Genomic DNA, 21,832 nt, shown 5'->3' with positions numbered 1-21,832 from the left:
ATTTTTCAATTACTCTGCCCCAGCCTGACAGGCTCTACCTTGCCCCACTGAACAGGTCCCACATAACAGGTCTGTGCAACGCATAGAACTCTGCCTTTTGTATATAGAAATCTGGTGGCCACACAGACATCTATCAACTGTGCAAACAAGACTATCGGCGCAGGATCCCAGGGAGTCATATAAGGACAGGACTGCTTCCTCCCAGCTGTGTGACCTACCACCCCAGAGCCACCAGCACCCCCAGGAAGCTGTCAATGCTAAATGAATGAAAGCCTAGGACAAACCAGTGCCTCCCACAGTGCGACTTGAAATTCAAACAACTGAGGACTTCCCAAGTTTTCAAAGGAGGGACAGCCTGCCCTCCTGACTATTTATTAAATTATGAAATATGAAAATCTATTTTTAAGCCCTAAGGGAGCATTCAGGCAAGAATCAATTTAAGAAATAACTAAGATATGCCTCACATGCAACTCAGAGTTAGGAGGCCAGCCATTCAGTTCTTTCCTCATCCCCACTGTAATAAGACTTCTAAATACACAGACTTGAACTTGAAGCAACCCCATAGGCAATACAGTTTGGCCAGTTATAGTTTTCTAATTCATGAGAGATTCTGATGATTAAAATAGGGAGCGGGTCACTCTCGAACTTACAAGCAGCAAATGGCTTTTAAACTGGAGCTAATGCGTTCCCAGCAGGTTTTATTTATTAGCAAACATGCAACACATACCCGGTGGGCATGAACTTTCTGGGAAAGCATATATACACAGAATGAGGAACTATGAGCACATACACTTAAATGTGCTTAAAAAGACAACAGCATGTTTTTCTGTTGCTTCCTGAATTAACTCTGAATTGGAAAACAAAGTTTCATATTACAGCATGAGTAACGCATGCAGTGTCTTCTTCCCATGCCTCTTCTGGCAGAGGGATGTGTTGGCAAGAGCAGAATTATACTTACAGGTTAACTTGGCCAAATCAGCCTGAGGATTAGCTACAAAAGTGATGGTTACGTGCAGATGATGATGTTGGCACGAGGAGGACTCTCTCTCTTTATTTATTTTTAGGCATTGAATTAGATTGACTGAAACAAAGCTTCATAGGCATCTCATATCTGATGTATTTTAATCTCTCTGGGAAGCATTCCTCGACCTCACTTTTCAGTTTGTGGTGAGGGCTGTGGGATGAACTTTTTCTGGTTTATCGTTCCCTTTAGTCACCCATTTTGAGGTCTCTGACTGCAAACGAGGCTTGAATGCAGTTGCTGTGGAATACATTAATTAATTACATTTATTTTACATAATTGGCATTAGGGCTTTCTGAACAAAAATGCAAATTTATGGAAATTGGTTGAAATACTTATGCAAAATTATATAAAAATGGACCCCTAAATTATTGGAAAAAATAAGGTAGTTTTAGTTGAACAGCTAAAAGATTTGTACTTTACTATATGATTATATCTAGTAAACTCAATTTAAAAAGTAAGTTCATTTGCTTCTATCTAACCCTTCCATATCTTGCTCAGTATTGTTGGTATAATTATCACCAATAAAGGACCAATCTTCTTTTCTATCTCTTTTTGCATCAAGTGTTAGTTCTGTAAACAGAAATGGAATATGTTATTCTTTTGAACAGAGCCTTGTGCATTACAAATTAGGAAGCATCAGGCCAAAGAGTTGCAAAGCAACCAATTATTGCTTAAAGGGGACATAATGCAGCACCCTGCTTATTTGTTGTTTTGCAGGGGGAATGACTTTGCTGTAGAACAAGACTTTCAACAAAAGATCACTGAAAGGCAGTTGTAAGGTAAATGGCCTTGCAATCAATAGAATATATCTGGCTACGGTGGCAAGGAATGTGTAATATGGAGGGATATGCAGTTAGGGATGTAATAAAGAGTATTATGATGCTTGTGACATAGGCGTGAATACCTGAATACTGATAAATGAGCACTTAATAAAGAAATGTGGAATATGGATGGGTAAGCACTAAATGAAAGGAGTGAGAAATAAAACATTCCCAGGTTAGGGGACAGAGACATTTACATTTAATTAACAGGTTGTTAATTATTGATGGACAACTCCCAAAATTCAAAGAGATCCAATTTAATATACACTCAGCTAATCAAGAAATTAGACTGACCTCCAAACTCCAAGGGTATGGAAGTAGTTTCACAAGATTCAAATAATTATGCTAATGCATTAATTTTCTTATTCCATATTTTTTCCTTTGGAGGGGTGGGGAGATAGTTTGGAACAGATTGAGGGTGAGCTTACTTTTCTGGTGCTATTTCAGTACCTCCACTTGGATAATTATTTCTGAAAACATCCTCGGGATTCAATTGAATACTTTATTCTCTTTAGGTTCCTACCATAAAATGTAATGGGAGGTTGCCTGAGACTATGTAAAGCTTGTCAACCTCTCATCAAGAAACGGTAGGTAAATTGATCTTTATAAATAGAGAGCTACACTCTCACACCTTGTTCCTCTGGAGTGAAAAGTAGCTAAAGGACAAATCTGTAGTAATCTGAAGAAATGAAATTAGTAAGACTTAAAAACTGTTACCTGAAATATTCAGATTTTTAAAGTCAATATGGGGCTGTGATATTAAGATTCTCATCATATATTTTCTGTGTGATGATACATCATTTCTTCCATTTTCCTCTTTTGTTTTACAATGTGATGCACTGCATGTGTATTTTGCCTTTACTATGTGCAAAATAGTACAAGTCCTGAAGAGAAATACAAAAATATAATTCACAGTTCTTGCTCTTCCACAGACACATACAAAATACAAAATATCAAGCAGTGTGTGAAAGTGTTATAATGAAAGTAGTAAAGAATGAAGTCTAAAGAGAGCTAACTTAATTGTTCCTAGATGAGATACATAACAAATTGAATTTAAAGTGCATGTCTCCTTTACTCATCATTGACATCATATGTTTCATTTCAATATTATTGTAGAAAGCATTGAAATAATTATACACATTCTCTTCCTCCCTCTTTCTTGTCTCTTTTCATTCTTTATTTATCCTTAAATTAAAACTATTTGGTGGGACCATGCAAGATTTCCAGGAGAATTGTCTTCTGCCAAAATTGTGGGGAGTTCAAACTAGAAAGATATAATAAAAATCAGTGAATTATTCAGTTCAAATGGGTGAATGATATGGTATATATGTTAGATCTCAGTAGAGCTGCTAGTAAACCAGCAAAAATACTGGGTTAACTAGTAAATCTGTTGTTGAATGTAAGTTCATGTGCCCAATGCACAGTGAGGCCAAACAAACCATAATGTCAGAGTTTGGAGCAGAGAAATGCTTATTGCAAGGGCAAAGCAAGGAGAACAGGCAGTTCATGCTCAAAAAACCCAAATTCCCGGATGGTTTTTAAAGGGAAAATTTGGGGGGAGGGCTGCAGAGTGTGTGACTTTCTTCTGATTGGTTGGCAGTGAGGTAACAGGGTAGTGTTCTAGGAATCTCGATCATCAGTCTTCTGGGTCCAACCAGTCTGCTCTCTTAGCATATAGTTACAATCCTCCATCTGGGTGGGAGCTTTAGTTCCTGTAGAAGAACTCAAAGATATATTGTTATGTATATTCCTTGAGGAGGACCAAGGACTCTGCTTTATAGCTGTACTATTGTGTCTTGACTGTTTTTCCTTTGTTTCTGCATTCCCTCACTTCCCTGATTAGTGCCTGTTTGAATCTACCCTTTGGGACTCAGGGAAGGTCTAGGAGGCTGAAGTCTTTTTCCTACAAACAAGACATGGGGGACATGGAAAGGCTTTGGTACCCAAGAGAGCCCCATAGTGTTCTGCTTGGTTTCAAATTCATACTAATAAAGCTATAAGAATGATTAGTGTTGGAGTCCACTTACTCATTCACAAATTCATTGGGTATTGTTCATCAAACATTTGACTCAATGTTGGAATTATACCCATGAATACAAATCAGTGCCTAGCCCCTGCTTCAGTATAGGAAGAAAAACAGATGTGCAAAAAATAAAAGTGCAAAAACACCATTGACTATACAGTGAAAGGGGCTAAGTGAAACAAAAAGAACAGGTTTCAAGATCTGAGATTGGAGGGTTTCAGGAGGAGGGGTGAGGGTATGAGGATGGTCAGCAGTGTGAAGGGAAGATTCTTGGGTAAGGTGAGTGCTGAGCTGGGTTTTGACTGATGAATAGACATTTTTGGATAAAAAGTATGTGCATTTGTGGATTGGGAAATTCTACATCATACACAAAGATAACAATAAATGTAAATAATAGAAAGATTATATTAAATTATTTAGGCATTAACTATAGTGGAAGAACTCAAAGATGTTAAATATTTCTAGTGTGTAAAGTTTCAGGATATGATCTGCTAGAGACAGTGGTCAAGTCATAAATGGTTTTGTATGCCAGAGCAGAGAGTTTGAACTTTTTAACCTGTTAGCAGTTTCTCCCAAAAGACTCCTTTAGGTTTTCCTTTCAATTTTCCATACACCCACACAGTGGGCCTTGTCAGAACTTGCTAGTCAATAGAAGATCATTTTTCAACCAAATCTTTCCATAGTATAAGGTTTGTTGTCCCTTTGCTATCCTGAAAGAGAAAAAAAAAATAGCTTATATTATAGTTTCTCTTCCCCTTGCCAGCCCCAGAATTCTGCCTTTAATTAATTAATCAACATTATTTTTATTAAATATCTACTATATGCTTAATAAGAATGGGGGGGAAATGTGATTTTATAGTCTTTACTAATATTAACAGAAAGCATTTATACTCAAAGAAAAGATGGTTCAGAACACACTAAATTTTGTCAGCACAAAATGTCACTCACAAAAAAGGTCCAGATGTTTCAAACCAGGAGTAATGGAAATGATACATGATACATTTGATGTTTCTTTCCCTGTACTGTAAAGCTTCGATGCATTCATATGAGAGCACTATGTAAACCAGGATTCATTAACTCCACTTGCTACATCAAGATACCAAGACCCAAAGAGAGTAGGATACTTATTACAATCCCCACAGCTCTCTATGAGCACAGCTGGATCTCAAATTATAGTTCCCTAATTCTAACTCAAAGTTTTTCCAACAAACTAATCATGTTCACATTCCATCCTTTGGGTCTCAGAAACCTCACTGGCAAGAAGCTGAAATGAAGAAAGAGTAGGGGTTTAGTATTGAAGGAATTAAAGGAAAACCTAAAGTTTGGTAAGTATGAGTGAGCTTTAGGAAATTAGCTTAATTGTAAAAGATTATTTTACAAGTCATAGTTCCTAACAATAAAATTCAAAAACCTCCAAATTGTATTTATTATGTTGGTATTTTATAGAATAAAAGTTGGGGAGGGGATACTTAACTTTGATAGTCTTCATAAGTAGCCAAATAAAGAACCTAAAAAACACAACTACACGCACATGTGCATGTCCACACACATGTTGTCTCTCAGGGGGAGTGTGTGCTTGACCAAGAGTGAGTCCCCAAAGTAGTGGTGTCCCAATACCTTGCTGTTATTTCTCACATTTGAACCCACACTCAGTGCCAGTCATTGTGCTAAGTGCCATATATAAATATACTCTCATGTAATTCCCACAATAACACTGAGTTGAATTTTACAAACTAGGAAATGTAAGTAATAGGTGTTGAATTTGAAGCAATGTCTGTCTGATTCCAGAATCCACACATTTAATCTTGATGTCACCAATATTGAAATGGGGGGAGGATGCTTTGAGGTTTAAGTTTCTTCCTAACCACACACTCAGACAGCGTGTGTGGGAAAACTAATGAGTCGACTGTCCCACAAGCTAAATTATATTTACAGTTGATTGTTATATAAATAATAACTGCAAATGATATAAAAATCATTTAAAATACAGAAGATATAAAACAGAAACTTCTCCCACTCCACTGACTTATCCACATTCCCTCTCATCAGATAATTGCTGTGAGTAATCCACTTCAGTTCAAATGGGGACAACTATGTACTTATCAACTTTATGTACAAAACATGTATTTATCAACTTTAAATAACTATCTTTAGCATCCAATTTAAATGATGAGGTAACTTTCAGTTTATACCACACTTATTTCTTCTTCTCTATTCAACCAAGTTCTCTCAGCAATACTATTACTTTTACATTGTTAAGATTTGCACCACTTTCACTGAATTTAGCAGTCATAATTATACTGTCTAGTTTTGCCTACAGTTTGATTCTAAATGCTGAAAATTATTAAAGCATCTAGCTTCTACCTAGATGGTCTAAATGGATCTGTAAGAAACACTGAACTACACCATTTAAAAGATAATATTTTGTAAGTCTAGATCAAATTATCTTTTCTCAATTGCTCTTGTTTATGCCATTTATTTTCTTCACTTTTGAATCTTGATTTAGTTTTGAACAAAGTTTGATATGAAAGTTGAAAATGAAATCACTGTGACCATATATGTATTGTTCACTGACCCAAAGTAACATTTCCTCCTTATATAAGACTTGGTCTTTTTGGAAGCTCAAATGCCTTTTATTTCATAATAGTACATTACTTGCTGTTAAGCACTTAGGGTCCAAGGAAACTCCAAACAAGCTCATGGAATCATTTTTTCATTTCATAATAATTTCTTCTAAGAACTGTTTGCCCTTCTCTTCTACCCTAAATTTAAAGTCCACTAGACCTCTTGCACAACAATTATCCTGGGAATTCCCTTCATTGTTTCCCTTAGTTAGAGCCACTGCTTCTTGGAAACCGTACGGTAAGCACAGTGTAACTATAAACCATGTCAAATAGCTTCCATGCTTAAAATCTTTATGTGTCCATTTTAATTATTAGTTTTATTGACTCTTTTGTGGTTTCCTTTTGTGTTTGAACGTTTTTGATTGTGCATTACACATTGTCTTTGAAAAATTATTTTGGGTCATGGATTCTCTATGACCTAGGATGAAGTTACTTTCTACCAGGTTCTATAAATCCACGATGACCCTAAATCAAAACTGTGGTTTACTTGGAGTCCCAGGCAGCATGAATCTGATCTACAAATCTGAGCGACAGCAATGAAATAACCACAGCTCTTCAGAGTTGTTGCTGTTGTTAATACACTTTTCTTTTCCTTCCTTTATTTGTTCAGCATCAAGGCAACTTTTTCTGTGTTCTCTGAGGAGAGAATTACTTCCTGTTCACCTTTATCTTCCCAAGTTAATGTGGAGGTGTCTCCTGTTCAGTATTGGATGGGACATTCTTGCCTAACCAAAGGCCCAAGTTTGCCAGCAGTAACAAATGCCCTCAGAGCAAACACTCCTTTATTCCAGTACAGGACACTGCTTGTATCTCTGGGTTCTATATTCCCATAAATTTTTGACTTAGTAGATCCTCGTCATCTTTTCAGCTCTCCAATACTTTGATGAATTTTTAAAATATCTTATCTAGCAATTTTTGTCATTTTTAGCAAAATTATCCAAATAACCTGGATCCCTGTGACTGGAAACAGGAACTCTTCTCTTTATTCTTGCAGTTCAGTTATTTCACTAGTATATTTTGGTGTTGATGGGTTAGGGACAGGTGTACTTTTTTCATCTACAAATACAAGCTCTTTCCTAAATTTCACAATAGTTTTATTTTCATTTTATATTTTAATATTTTATGTTCCACATGTTCTATTCTCATCTTCAGAAACACCATTTTTTACAAATATTCAATTTCCTTTTTCTGTCTTCCACCGAGTATATTTTTTTATAATCAATTTTAAATGTTATTTTATTCTCTTCCAATTTCCCTAAACCCATTTGCAATATTTTTGACAGCATTTTCTGTTGAAGTTATGTCTTACTGTTGTTTTTTTTATGTGCCTTTTCTCTCTATTCTGTTTTCATTGTTCTCTCCCATATCCTTTCTGAGCTCTTCCTGCTTGGCTTTCATCTCTGACTTTTGTTTTATAATTTCTTCTTTAAATCCTTGTGTCTTTTGGTTGACACCTTGTTTATCTCTTCGTTTTAATAGATAAACAATGTCTGCTATTCTTTTGAGTCTAAGTCTAACTAGTTGTCTGAATCCATCTTGTGTTTCCTTGGGTAATTCTGTTAGTTTATGAAAAATCTTTTCTTATTAAATTATGTTTTGTCAGAAAATAAATCCAGATGACAGATCCAGGGGTGTTGGTTGGAAAAAGTTGGAAGGAGCCTTGGGACTTCCTATAAATCCACTCTTTCTCTATAAACTACTAATGGGACTATGGGACCAGGATTAGGCACTCTGAGTTGATATGCTTAAATTGGAGAAGGACAAGGAAGAAATTTTTTCTATCCATCACATAATTACACACTGTTTTCTTCCTTGCCATAGCTCAAAGTTTTTCTTTTCAATATCCTAATGGATCTAAGACTCACTAACCGTTTATAAACCACATTACAGTCTAAAAAGTCACTTTAACAAAGTTTCCAGTAGATGCATAAAAGTATTTTGAAAATACCATATTGTTATTATTTTTATGATTATAGGCATTCAAGTGATTGAAAGGAGGTATTTCTTTATCATAGTCTATAGTAGTTTTCTTTGCTCTAGTTCAGAGAACTAGGAATGACACAAGCATTCATTTTACAGAATTTTGAACAAGATTATGTCCAACTTACCTTGACTCCTCCAGCAATGTAGGAACTTGAGTGACTTCAAACATGCCTTTGGATAGAGGGAATGTAAAGACCCTAAGGTGGGAGTTAACTAGCATGTTTGACAAACTGCAAGGGGGCAGTGTGAACGGAGCAGAAAAAGGGAGGTGGGAAGATGAGGGCCGATAGGTTGGGGGGGCAGAGTTACACTGGGCCTTTTTGGGTTTTTGACTTTTACTCTGAATGAGATGGGGAGCCACTGGAGGGATTGTAGCACAGGAATGAGGTAATCTGGCCTATGTTTCAAAAGGATCACTCCAACTGGTATCTTAAAATTACACTGTAAGGGAAGAAAAGTGGAATTAGAGAGACCAGTTGGAAGGCTATTGGAATGATACGGGTGAGAGATGGTGGCAGCTCATAAGGAGCATTTGCAGTAGAGGGAGTGAGCAGTGGCCAGAGTCTACATATAATTTCCAGCAATCATCAAAAGAATTTCTGATGTTTCGGATGTGGGCTATGAAAGAAGGACCCTAAAAAGGGATAATTCTTTGTTTCTAGTCCTTAGCAACTTGGATGGATTCAGTTGTTGTTGAACAAAGATGGAAGAGACACTGGGTGGAACGTGTATTTTGGGATAGGAGATCAGGAGTTCAGGCTGGACATGTTAAGTCTGAGATGCCTCCTAGAGATACATCACCTGAAATGGAACTTGGAATCTTAGTATACTGAGTTGGATAGTGTCTCCCCCAAATTCATGTCTATGTGGAACCTTTGAAAGTGGCCTTATTTAGAAACAGGGTCTTTGCGGATGTAATGAGGTTAAGATAAGGTCATACTGTATGAGGTGAGCCCTAAATGCACTATGACTAGCACCCTTATAAGAAGAGGGAAATTTGGACAGACAGAGACACAAACACATGGGGGAGAAATCATGTGATGACAGAGGCAGAGACCAAAAGAACGCAACTACAAACCAAGGATGCCACTGACTGCCAGTAGCCAAAAGAAGCTAGAAGGGCAAGGAAGGGTCTTCCCTTAGAGTCTTCAGAGAGAACATCGCCCTGCACATACCTTGATTTCAGACTTCTAGGCTCTACACCTGTTAGGTAATAAATTTATTTTATTATAAGGCACCCAGCTTATAGTAGTTTGTTATGACAGCCTAGGAAACTAATACACCTGTGTATGTTAGTTTGGCCTGACTGGCTCTTAGCAGTTCAGAACCATTAGCTCCTGTATTCTGGATTCTCTAAGTCTCTTGCCCCAGTCACAGATTGTATTCACTCCAGGGGCAGGAATCTCCCTCATACATTTGACTCACGTTGAGCTAAATATCTGCAACCACTAGTTTCAGGGGATGCTGATTTTTTTTGTTACCATCCTGGCTGGTTAATTTATTCTTCATCTTGTATTTTTGCATATGATATTCTCAACACAAAATCTTTCTGAGATTTAATTTCTTCATGTATATGAGAGAGAGGTTCTAAGAAATGCAGTGTATCCATACAATGGATTTTGGAGTTATACAGGCAAGGTTGAAAACAAAAAACAAAAACTTGAAGCAAATTCAACAGCTTGTCTCATGTTGTAAATGCTAAATCTAAAGACAGTTTTGTGGGTTAAGAAGATCAGTAACTTAAAAAAAAATAGTTAACATTTTGTCTAGTTCAGATATTATAAGTCATGGTGATTTAAATCATGATATATCCAAAATGTTAGTTCATTAAGCAATCCATTCTTGCTCTTTAGGAAATGAAGACTGCCTTATCACCTCCTAGGCTTACAAGAAAGTCTAAGCACTCATACTGCAAGTGGCAGTGTCTTATCCAAAAAGACTTCAGTAACTCCTGTTTTAAAATTTTCCATCTGAATTTGCTTATGGCTGGTAAAAAAAATGTTATGCGTGTTTGTCCTTTGCCATGTGCCCTCATCATTTTGAGTTATTTGCAGTTGTAGAAAGAAGGAAAGCTGGGGAAAGACCTCAGAAACTGCTGAATTTCTCTGAGGGTCAGAAAGACAATAGGCTTTTTGGAAAAGTAAGGGGGAATTCTCACATGGTGAGGATAAGTTGTTGGGATTGAGCTAAAAACTAAGCATCTGGCTTATGAAAATTTTGCTGTCACTGCTGGAGCTAGTCAGCATTATATAGTTCCTTGATCACTAGGGAGTTTACGATCTGTCTGAAGTTATTTGTGCACTAACAGTAACTTTAACTGTTCATTTCATGATTTCTACTATTTGTAGGGAAAATAACAGAGTAAACAGTGTCTGAAAAATCTGAACATAAAGACATGTTAAAATAAGGAGATTGAATGTTGAAAAACAAAAAATGCAGAAGAACCCCAGGAGATGCAATAAATCCAAATGGTTTTCCAAACAAGAGGGGGAAAAAACTAGTTAACACAAAACTGAACTGAAATATGCAAATAAATAAGTAAATTTCTCATTCAGGATCCATTTGGACGCTGTATTTCTTGCAGAGTTACTGCTTATTATTGTCATGCTTCTAGTTTCCCATCTCCTTTTGTCAGTCTATTGAAAGCTTGTTAAAATCTTATTTGCTTTTCCTGTTCTTTTGTGGTAGCTGCTCTTGCCTTAACTTTAATGTTAAATCATGTGGAAGTAAGGTAAAAGGGAGAAAAAAAATCAGCACGAATCGTCACTGCAGTGGCCTAGTTTTATGGATATTTTATATATTGATCAGCTTATGTTTTATTCAGACAAATGGGAGAAAACTGGGAAATAAATAATATTTATTTGCATTGCAATTTATATTTCTATTAAATAATAAATTACAATGCTAATGCAAAATGTCTAAGGGTTTCCTGGAGAGACTGGTTAGAGTCTGAAAGGGGCACTGATATAGAAAGGAAATAATTTGTCCATGGATATTCCAAGGAGAACAAGATGTTGCTACACTAATTTTTGTCTCCTTGTTTTGGAGAAGATGATAATATATTTTATCCTTGCTGTCCAGAACTAAGCACAGTGTTTGACAGATAGTAGATCTTCCATAAATAGATGGTGAAGGAATATATGAAAAAATTGATGATGCCAATTAAGTACACATTCACCCGATTAAAAGTAATCTAGTCCATGGAGGTTCTAATGGTCAGAAATGCTGGATTGTCCACATTCAAACCAAAGACCACTTGAATACAAATCCTATGGCCTTAGCCACTGTCCAACATGATTTGGAAAGTACTAACTGTGTAGTCTTGGGCAAATAACCTTTGTGAGCTTCTTTTTCTAATATTGCAATAGAATGAGATAATATCTCAAAACATAGTTGTGATGATAACAAGTAATAACTAAAGTACTTATCACTGTGTCTGGTGCGTAGTTAACGTCACTGGGGACGATGATGGTAGAAGTAAAGGAGTATTAAGTGTTTTCCTCTTTGTCAGCTACTTCTCTAACATTTTCTCTTTCTCATTCCCAACATTCGCTAAAGAATTTTTAAAATCATATTCTCCTTGGCTGCCTCTCACAACGCTGTCATCTGCATCACGGAGGGCCATGAGCACCTTAACATTTGCTCATTCTCCACTGGTAATTATCACACCAGTCCCTGATTTCAAGTCTATACACTCCATATTGCTCTAGAGACTATGCAGAATCTGGTGAAGCCTGTCTGGCCATTTTAATCTCACATAAGAAATCCTAATAGAATACCAGTGCCTTGCACATAGTAGGCTACATTAAATATTTCTTTTTATTTAAGAGTCTTGCTTTACTTTCATCAGCTAACTACACCTTACAGCAGAAGGTGAAGACAAATTCACAGACATGTTTTCCCCCTCCCCCCAATTTTAAGTTTGAGTCTGGACTTCAACAGGCCAAATCCAGGGGTCTGGTACTTGCGTCAAAAATCACAGAAAGTCTAGGGCTTCCCTGGTGGCGCAGTGGTTGAGAATCTGCCTGCTACTGCAGGGGACATGGGTTCGAGCCATGGTCTGGGAAGATCCCACATGCCGTGGAGCAAGTGGGCCCGTGAGCCACAAATTACTGAGCCTGAGCGTCTGGAGCCTGTGCTCTGCAACAAGAGAGGCCGCGACAGTGAGAGGCCAGCGCACCGCGATGAAGAGTGGCCCCCGCTCGCCGCAACTAGAGAAAGCCCTCGCACAGAAACGAAGACCCAACACAGCCATAAATAAATAAATAAATAAATAAATTTAAATTGTTTAGTCAGGGAAGACTGCCTGAGTGCAAGAATCTTATCTTTAAAAAAAAAAAAAAAAAATCACAGAAAGTCTAGCTACATCTCATGAGAACTTCAAGACAATCTCTCCCGATGATTTACCTATGAGATTAATCATTTTTTTCTTCAGGGATATTTTATAGTGCCTCTTTCTAGAAGGTGCTGTGCTGAACATTAATCTGTATTGGAATTCTAAATGAATTGGGCCCACTGTTCTCAAAGGAATGAGAGGAAATGCATATCTTAAAAAATTAAGATTACCTCCCCTAACTCCACCCCACCCCCACCCCAAGCCTGTTACATTGGTGCTAAGTTTGATCTCTTACCAGGGTGTGTACTGCATATCTGAAAATCAAGCATGGTGAGCCTCTGGAGTCTACTCCTTTCTTTCTTTATTAATGAAAGCGTTTTTATTTGTGCCCTCCATTATTCCCAGACGTACAACACAAAACAAGATGGGGAACCATGATTTATCTTCTGTTTGATAAAAACATCTGCAGACTAAATTGAGCCTCTTGATGCCGGAATTGTCGTCAATGATGACTTTGACAAAATGAGCAATACATAATTTCCTAGCTCCCTCGCAAAGCTGAAACAGATTGTCAAATAAAACACTGGAGGAGATGCATATGGGCTGAGTAGACCAGCCTTGAATAGGAACACACACAGGTGGTGGTTTAGTAGTGTCTCTAAGAAGGAGGACTGCCCTAATTTGGAGGGTCATTTGCATTTGAAAATGTTCATTGCTCAATAGTGAGTATTCCCTGTAGGAGAAGAGAATGGATATGGCCAAAACTTGCATCTATTTCTGTCCTTTGGTAACTTGAATAAATCAGAGAGCCCAAGCAAAGGAGAGAGCAAGTTATGCTCAAACAAACTGTCCTGTAATAGTGGGCTTTACAGAATACAAATCAGTAACATATGAAAAAGATGTTTATGAAAATCAATTGCTTTATGGTTAAAGATGGATTTTCCATCAACACTAAGCATGGAAAGTGTGCTAATGGGTATATTCAGTATGCTTTTTAAGAAATGGCAATCAAATGCTTTTATTAGTCTTTATATCTGAAAACTACAGCAGAAGTCATGTAATTATTTTAAGTTTTAATTTCACAAGCCAATACTAGTTGCCAAGATAGACAATCAAAGCTCCTATACCCTGAAGATTTGGATCCTTTACCTGGGAGAACCTGCCTCCACTGAAATTCCTGTTAAGTTCACTTCTTCCCTCAAAAGAAGAAAGCAATTGATGTTTTTCCATAATAGTTACATCATTTACTCAAAATATTATTCTCCTTTAGTGTATATGTATTTCTAATAAATTTTTTATTCTAGAATAAATTTAGATTTAGAGAAAAGTTGTGAAGATAGTACAGAGGGTTCCATTTAGCCCACAACCAGTTTTTCCTGTCATTGACATTTTACAATAGTATATTTGTCAGAATTGATGAATCAATATTGATACATTTTTATTCAACCCATACAGATTCTCCATACAGATTTTCTTAGTTTTTACCTAAATGAACTATTTTTGTTCCAGGATCTCATCCAGGACCCTGCAATACATTTAATAATCATGTTTCCTTAGACTCCTCTTGGCTATAACAGTTTCTCAGGCTTTCCTTGTTTTCAGTAGCCTTGACAGTTTTGAGGAGTATAGGTCCGGTGTTTTGTAGAAGGTTCTTCAGTTTGGGTTTGTCTTATGTTTTTTCACATGGTTAGACTGGGGTTATGGAGACCACAGAAGTGAAGTGTCATCTCATCCAATCATATTAACAGTGCATGCTCTCAATGCGACTTGTGTTGAGGTTAATTTTGGTCACTTGGTCAAAGTAGAGTTTGTCAGGTTTCTCCACTGTAAAATTATATGTTCTCTCTTTCTGTGCACTAGTCTTTAGAAGCAAGTCATTAAGGACAGCTCATACTAAAGGAATGGAGTGGTTAAACTCCATTTATTTGAGAGGGTATTGTCTACATCACTTATTTGGAATTCTTCTGCACATGAGATTTTTATATGTAGGATCATAATCCAATACTCAGTACCTTTATTATAGTCAGGGTTTTCCAGAGAAGCAGAATGAATGAATAGGTTGTGTGTGTGTGTGTGTGTGTGTGTGTGTGTGTGTGGAGAGAGAGAGAGAGATTTTAAGGAATTGGCTCATGCAATTGTGGAGTCTGGCAAGACCAAAATTTGCAGGGTAGGCTGGCAGGCTAGGTCACCCACGTTATGGAGAGTGATCTGTTTTAATCAAGTCTAATGATTTAAGTGCTAATCTTACCTAAAAAATATATTTATAGGAAAATTTAAAATAATGTTTGACCAAATATCTGGTTACCGTGACCTAGCCAAGTTGACTCATAAAAGTAGCCATCACATCTTATTTTGTTGCTCAAAGAGTTTCAGATTTGGCCATTGGGAGCACTTTCAGTGGTCTCCCATGACCCTCTGCTATACACCTATTATTGTGGATTGTTTTTCTTTTGGGGAGGAACTTCCTTACTTTCTGGCACTATAAGAAATTCAGACTCATACAGTAGTCCCCTCTTATCCATGCGGATATGTTCTAAGACACCCAGTTGATGCCTGAAACTGTGGATAGTACTAAACCCTATATATACTATGTTTTTTCCTATACATGCATGCCTAGGATAAAGTTTAATTTATAAATTAGGTACAGTAAGAGATTAACAATAATAATAATAAAATATAAATATTTAAAAATAAAAATAAAATATCTGTTAAGTACTTAAAAATCCCCAAATTGGAACAACTATAACAATATACTGTACTAAAAGTTATGTGAATGTTCTCTCTCTCTCTCTCTCTCTCTCTCTTAAAAGATCTTATTGTACTGTACTCACCCTTCCTCTTATGATGATGGGAGATGGTAAAATGTCTATGTGATGAGATGAAGTGCATTGTGACATAGAGTTAGGCTGCTGTTGACCTTCTGATGACATGCCAGGAGGATCATCTGCTTCAGGTGATCCTGGGTCATCAAAACATGACAACATTGATGGTTGGAAGTGAGGAGTAGATGACATTGATGGTTGGGGATCCTGGGTGGGATGAAGCAGGATGGTGCAAGATTTCATCATGCTACTCAAAATAGCAAGCAATTTAAAACTTATGAATTGTTTATTTCTGGAATTTCTCATTTAATATTTTTGGACATCTGCTGACGATAGGTAACTGAAGCCTCAGAAAGTGAAACTGCAGTTAAGGGGCAGACTACTGTGCTGTATTTTCCTCCCACATCCCTATGTCAGCCATTTCTCCAAGCATTCTGAGAGAGGGAGAGAGAGGAGAGAGAGAGGAGAGAGAGAGAGAGAGGAGAGAGAGAGAGGAGGGAGAGAGAGGAAAGGGAGAGAGGAGAGGGAGAGAGAGGAGAGACAGAGAGAGAAAAAATGCACTTTGGTGTCTCTTCTTTTAAGAACACTAATATTATCAGATTAGGGTCCCTCCTTTATGACCTCATTTAACCTTACTTCCTTAAAGACCCCATCTCCTACTACAGCCACACTGTGGCATTATGGCTTCAAAAATAAATTTGGGGGGGGGGTGCAAAAAAATTCAGTTCATAACATATCATTATCTTTCTGCCTGAAGAATTTTAAGGTTTTTTGCAGGGTAGGGCTGCTGGAGATAAATCTGTTCTTATTAGACTGAGAAAGTATTTCTCCTTTACTTTTAAAGGATAATTTTGCTGAACATAGAATACTATATTCATGGTGTGGGGATGGATGGTTCTTTCAATATTTTAAATATTTTGCTCCGCAGTCTGCCTTTCCTTTTTTAAAAATTAATTAATTAATTAATTAATTTTTTAACATCTTTAGTGGATATAATTGCTTTACAATGGTGTGTTACTTTCTGCTTTATAACAAAATGTGTCAGCTATACATATACATATATCCCCATATCTCCTCCCTCTTGCGTCTCCCTCCTATAGTCCTTATCCCACCCCTCTAGGTGGACACAAAGCACAAAACTGACCTCCCTGTGCTGTGTGGCTGCTTCCCACTAGCTATCTATTTTACACTTGGTAGTGTATATATATATGCCACTCTCTCACTTCGTCCCATCTTACCCTTCCCCCTGCCCATATCCTCAAGTCCATTCTCTAAGACTGCGTCTTTATTCCTGTCCTGCCCCTAGGTTCTTCAGAACCTTTTTATTTTTTTTTTTTAGATTCCATATATATGTGTTAGCATACGGTATTTGTTTTTCTCTTTCTGACTTACTTCACTCTGTATGACAAATTCTAGGTCCATCCACCTCACTATAAATAACTCAATTTCATTTCTTTTCATGGCTGAGTAATATTCCATTGTATATATGTGCCATATCTTCTTTATCCATTCATCCGTCGATGGACAGTTAGGTGGCTTCCATGTCCCGGTTATTGTAAATACAGCTGCAATGAACATTGTGGTACATTACTCTTTTTGAATTATGCTTTTCTCAGGGTATATGCCCAGTAGCAGGATTGCTGGGTCGTATGGTAGTTCTATTTTTAGTTTTTTAAGGAACCTCCATACTGTTCACCATAGTGGCTGTATCAATTTACATTCCCACCAACAGTGCAAGAGGGTTCCCCTTTCTCCACAGCCTCTCCAGCATTTATTGTGTGTAGATTTTTTGATGATGGCCATTCTGACTGGTGTGAGGTGATATCTCCTTGTAGTTTTGATTTGCATTTATCTAATGATTAGTGATGTTGAGCATCCATGTGTTTGTTGGCAATCTGTATATCTCCTTTGGAGAAATGTTTATTTAGTCTTCTGCCCATTTTTGGATTGGGTTGTTTGTTTTTTTGATATTGAGCTGCATGGGCTGCTTGTAAATTTTGGAGATTAGCCCTTTGTCAGTTGCTTCATTTGCAAATATTTTCTCCCATACTGAGGGTTATCTTTTCATCTTATTTATGGTTTCCTTTGAGGTGAAAAAGCTTTTAAGTTTCATTAGGTCCCATTTGTTTATTTTGGTTTTTATTTCCATTTCTCTAGGAGGTGGGTCAAAAAGGATCTTGCTGTGATTTATGTCATAGAGTGTTCTGCCTATGTTTTCCTCTAAGAGTTTTATAGTGTCTGGACTTACATTTAGATCTTTAATCCATTTTGAGTTTATTTTTGTGTATGGTGTTAGGGAGTGTTCTAATTTCATTCTTTTACATGAGGCTGTCCAGTTTTCTCAGCACCACTTATTGAAGAGACTGTCTTTTCTCCATTGTATATCCTTGCCTCCTTTGTCATAGATTAGTTGACCATAGGTGCATGGGTTTATCTCTGGGCTTTCTATCCTGTTCCATTTATCTATATTTCTGTTTTTGTGCCAGTACCATATTGTCTTGATTATTGTAGCTTTGTAGTATAGTCTCAAGTCAGGGAGCCTGATTCCTCCAACTCCATTATTCTTTCTCAGGATTGCTTTGGCTGTTCGGGGTCTTTTGTGTTTCCATACAAATTGTGAAATTTTTTGTTCTAGTTCTGTGAAAAATGCCAGTGGTAATTTGATAGGGATTGTATTGAATCTGTAGATTGCTTTGGGTAGTATAGTCATTTTCACAATGTTGATTCTTCCAATCCAAGAATATGGTACATCTCTCCATCTGTTTGGATCATCTTTAATTTCTTTCAGCAGTGTCTTATAGTTTTCTGCATACAGGTCTTTTGTCTCCTTAGGGAGGTTTATTCCTAGGTATTTTATTCTTTTTGTTGCAATGGTAAATGGGAGAGTTTCCTTAATTTCTCTTTCAGATTTTTCATCATTAGTGTATAGGAATACAAGAGATTTCTGTGCATTAATGTGTATCCTGCTACATTTTCAAATTCATTGATTAGCTCTGGTAGTTTTCTGGTAGCATCTTAAGGATTCTCTATGTATAGTATCATGTCATCTGCAAATAGTGACAGCTTTAATTCTTCCTTTCCGATTTGGATTCCTTTTATTTCTTTTACATCTCTGATGCTGTGGCTAAAACTTCCAAAACCATGTTGAATAATAATAGTGAGAGTGGACAACCTTGTCTTGTTCCTTATCTTAGAGGAAATGGTTTCAGTTTTTTACCATTGAGAATGTTGTTGGCAGTGGGTTTGTCATATATGGCCTTTATTATGTTGAGGCAAGTTCCCTCTATGCCTACTTTCTGGAGGATTTTTATCATAAATGGGGGTTGAATTTTGTCAAAAGCTTTTTCTGTGTCTCTTGAGATGATCATATGGTTGTTCTCCTTCAATTTGTTAATATGGTTTATCACATTGATTGATTTGCATATATTGAAGAATCCTTGCATTCCTGGAATAAACCCCACTTGATCATGGTGCATGATCCTTTTAATGTGCTGTTGCATTCTGTTGGCTAGTATTTTGTTGAGGATTTTTGCATCTATGTTCACCAGTGATATTGGCCTGCAGTTGTCTTTTTTTGTGACATCTTTATCTGGTTTTGGAATCAGGGTGATGGTGGCCTGGTAGAATGAGTTTGGGAGTGTTCCTCCCTCTGCTATATTTCAGAAGAGTTTGAGAAGGATAGGTGTTAGCTCTTCTCTAAATGTTTGATAGAATTCACCTGTGAAGCCATCTGGTCCTGGGCTTTTGTTTGTTGGAAGGTTTTTAATCACAGTTTCAATTTCAGTGCTTGTGATTGGTCTGTTCATATTTTCTATTTCTTCCTGGTTCAGTCTCAGCAGTTTGTGCATTTCTAAGAATCTGTCCATTTCTTCCAGGTTGTCCATTTTATTGGCATAGAGTTGCTTGTAGTAATCTCTCATGATCTTTTGTATTTCTGCAGTGTCAGTGGTTACTTCTCCGTTTTCATTTCTAATTCTATTGATCTGAGTCTTCTCCCTTTTTCTCTTGATGAGTCTGGCTAATGGTTTATCAATTTTGTTTATCTTCTCAAAGAACCAGCTTTTAGTTTCATTGATTTTTGCTATTGTTTCCTTCATTTCTTTTTCATTTATTTCTGACCTGATCTTTATAATTTCTTTCCTTCTGCTGTCTTTGGGGTTTTTTTGTTCTTCTTTCTCTAATTGCTTTAGGTGCAAGGTTAGGTTGTTTATTCGAGATGTTTCCTGTTTCTTGAGGTAGGCTTGTATTGCTATAAACTTCCCTCTTAGCACTGCTTTTGCTGCGTCCCATAGGTTTTGGGTCGTCGTATCTCCATTGTCATTTGTTTCTAGGTATTTTTTGATTTCCCCTTTGATTTCTTCAGTAATCACTTCGTTATTAAGTAATGTATTGTGTAGCCTCCATGTGTTTGTATTTTTTACAGATCTTTTCCTGTAATTGATATCTAGTCTCATAGCGTTGTGGTCGGAAAAGATACTTGATACGATTTCAATTTTCTTAAATTTACCACGGCTTGATTTGTGACCCAAGATATGATCTATCCTGGAGAATGTTCCATGAGCACTTGAGAAAAATGTGTATTCTGTTGTTTTTGGGTGGAATGTCCTATAAATATCAATTAAGTCCATCTTGTTTAATGTATCATTTAAAGCTTGTGTTTCCTTATTTATTTTCATTTTGGATGACCTGTCCATTGGTGAAAGTGGGGTGTTAAAGTCCCCTACTATGATTGTGTTGCTGTCGATTTCCCCTTTTATGGCTGTTAGTATTTGCCTTATGTATTGAGGTGCTCCTATGTTGGGTGCATAAATATTTACAATTGTTATACCTTCCTCCTGGATCGATCCCTTGATCATTATATAGTGTCCTTCTTTGTCTCTTGTAATAGTCTTTATTTTAAAGTCTATTTTGTCTGATATGAGAATTGCTACTCCAGCTTTCTTTTGATTTCCATTTGCATGGAATATCTTTTTCCATCCCCTCACTTTCAGTCTGTATGTGTCTCTAGGTCTGAAGTGGGTCTCTTGTAGACAGCATATATATGGGTCTTGTTTTTGTATCCATTCAGCCAGCCTGTGTCTTTTGGTGGGAGCATTTAATCCATTTACATTCAAGGTAATTATCGATATGTATGTTCCTATTCCCATTTTCTTAAATATTTTGGGTTTGTTATTGTAGGTGTTTTCCTTCTCTTGTGTTTCCTGTCTAGAGAAGTTCCTTTAGCATTTGTTGCAAAGCTGGTTTGGTGGTGCTGAACTCTCTCAGCTTTTGCTTGTCTGCAAAGGTTTTAATTTCTCCATCGAATCTCAATGAGATCCTTGCTGGGTAGAGTAATCTTGGTTGTAGGTTTTTCTCCTTCATCACTTTAAGTATATCCTGCCACTCCCTTCTGGCTTGCAGAGTTTCTGCTGAAAGATCAGATGTTAACCTTATGGGGATTCCCTTGTGTGTTATTTGTTGTTTTTCCCTTGCTGCTTTTAATATGTTTTCCTTATATTTAATTTTTGGCAGTTTGATTAATATGTGTCTTGGCGTGTTTCTCCTTGGGTTTATCCTGTATGGGACTCTCTGTGCTTCCAGGACTTGATTAACTATTTCCTTTCCCATATTAGGGAAGTTTTCAACTATAATCTCTTCAAATATTTTCTCAGTCCCTTTCTTTTTCTCTTCTTCTTCTGGGACCCCTATAATTCGAATGTTGGTGCGTTTAATGTTGTCCCAGAGGTCTCTGAGACTGTCCTCAGTTCTTTTCATTCTTTTTTCTTTATCCTGCTCTGTAGTAGTTATTTCCACCATTTTATCTTCCAGGTCACTTATCCTTTCTTCTGCCTCAGTTATTCTGCTATTGATCCCATCTAGAGTATTTTTAATTTCATTTATTGTGTTTTTCATCATTGCTTGGTTCCTTTTTAGTTCTTCTACGTCCTTGTTAAATGTTTCTTGCATTTTGTCTATTCTATTTCCAAGATTTTGGATCATCCTTACTATCATTATTCTGAATTCTTTTTCAGGTAGACTACCTATTTCCTCTTCATTTGTTAAGTCTGGTGTGTTTTGACCCTGCTCCTTCATCTGCTGTGTGTTTTTCTGTCGTCTCATTTTGCTTATCTTACTGTGTTTGGGGTCTCCTTTTCACAGGCTGCAGGTTCGTAGTTCCTGTTGTTTTTGGTATCTGTCCCCAGTGGCTAAGGTTGGTTCA

At 37.0% G+C, this 21,832-nt stretch overlaps 1 long non-coding RNA gene across 1 annotated transcript in view; it reads right to left on the bottom strand.

Annotated features, from left to right (window-relative positions):
* Window positions 1–2,021: 2,021 nt before the first annotated feature.
* The window catches only part of LOC118895165, a 68,059-nt gene continuing 48,248 nt past the window's right edge, over window positions 2,022–21,832 (bottom strand). The window contains exons 3-4 of the long non-coding RNA XR_005019891.1: window positions 4,425–4,578; window positions 2,022–3,557 (exon numbers count right to left, since the gene is read on the bottom strand). This is a non-coding gene — a long non-coding RNA (uncharacterized LOC118895165). The remainder of the gene's footprint in view (window positions 3,558–4,424; window positions 4,579–21,832) is intronic.

The sequence above is a fragment of the Balaenoptera musculus genome, chromosome 5 (assembly GCF_009873245.2).
Source record: "Balaenoptera musculus isolate JJ_BM4_2016_0621 chromosome 5, mBalMus1.pri.v3, whole genome shotgun sequence".
Taxonomy (NCBI): Eukaryota; Metazoa; Chordata; class Mammalia; order Artiodactyla; family Balaenopteridae; genus Balaenoptera; species Balaenoptera musculus.
Note: the sequence above shows the minus strand (reverse complement) of the source record. Positions and strands in the feature narration are given on the sequence as shown.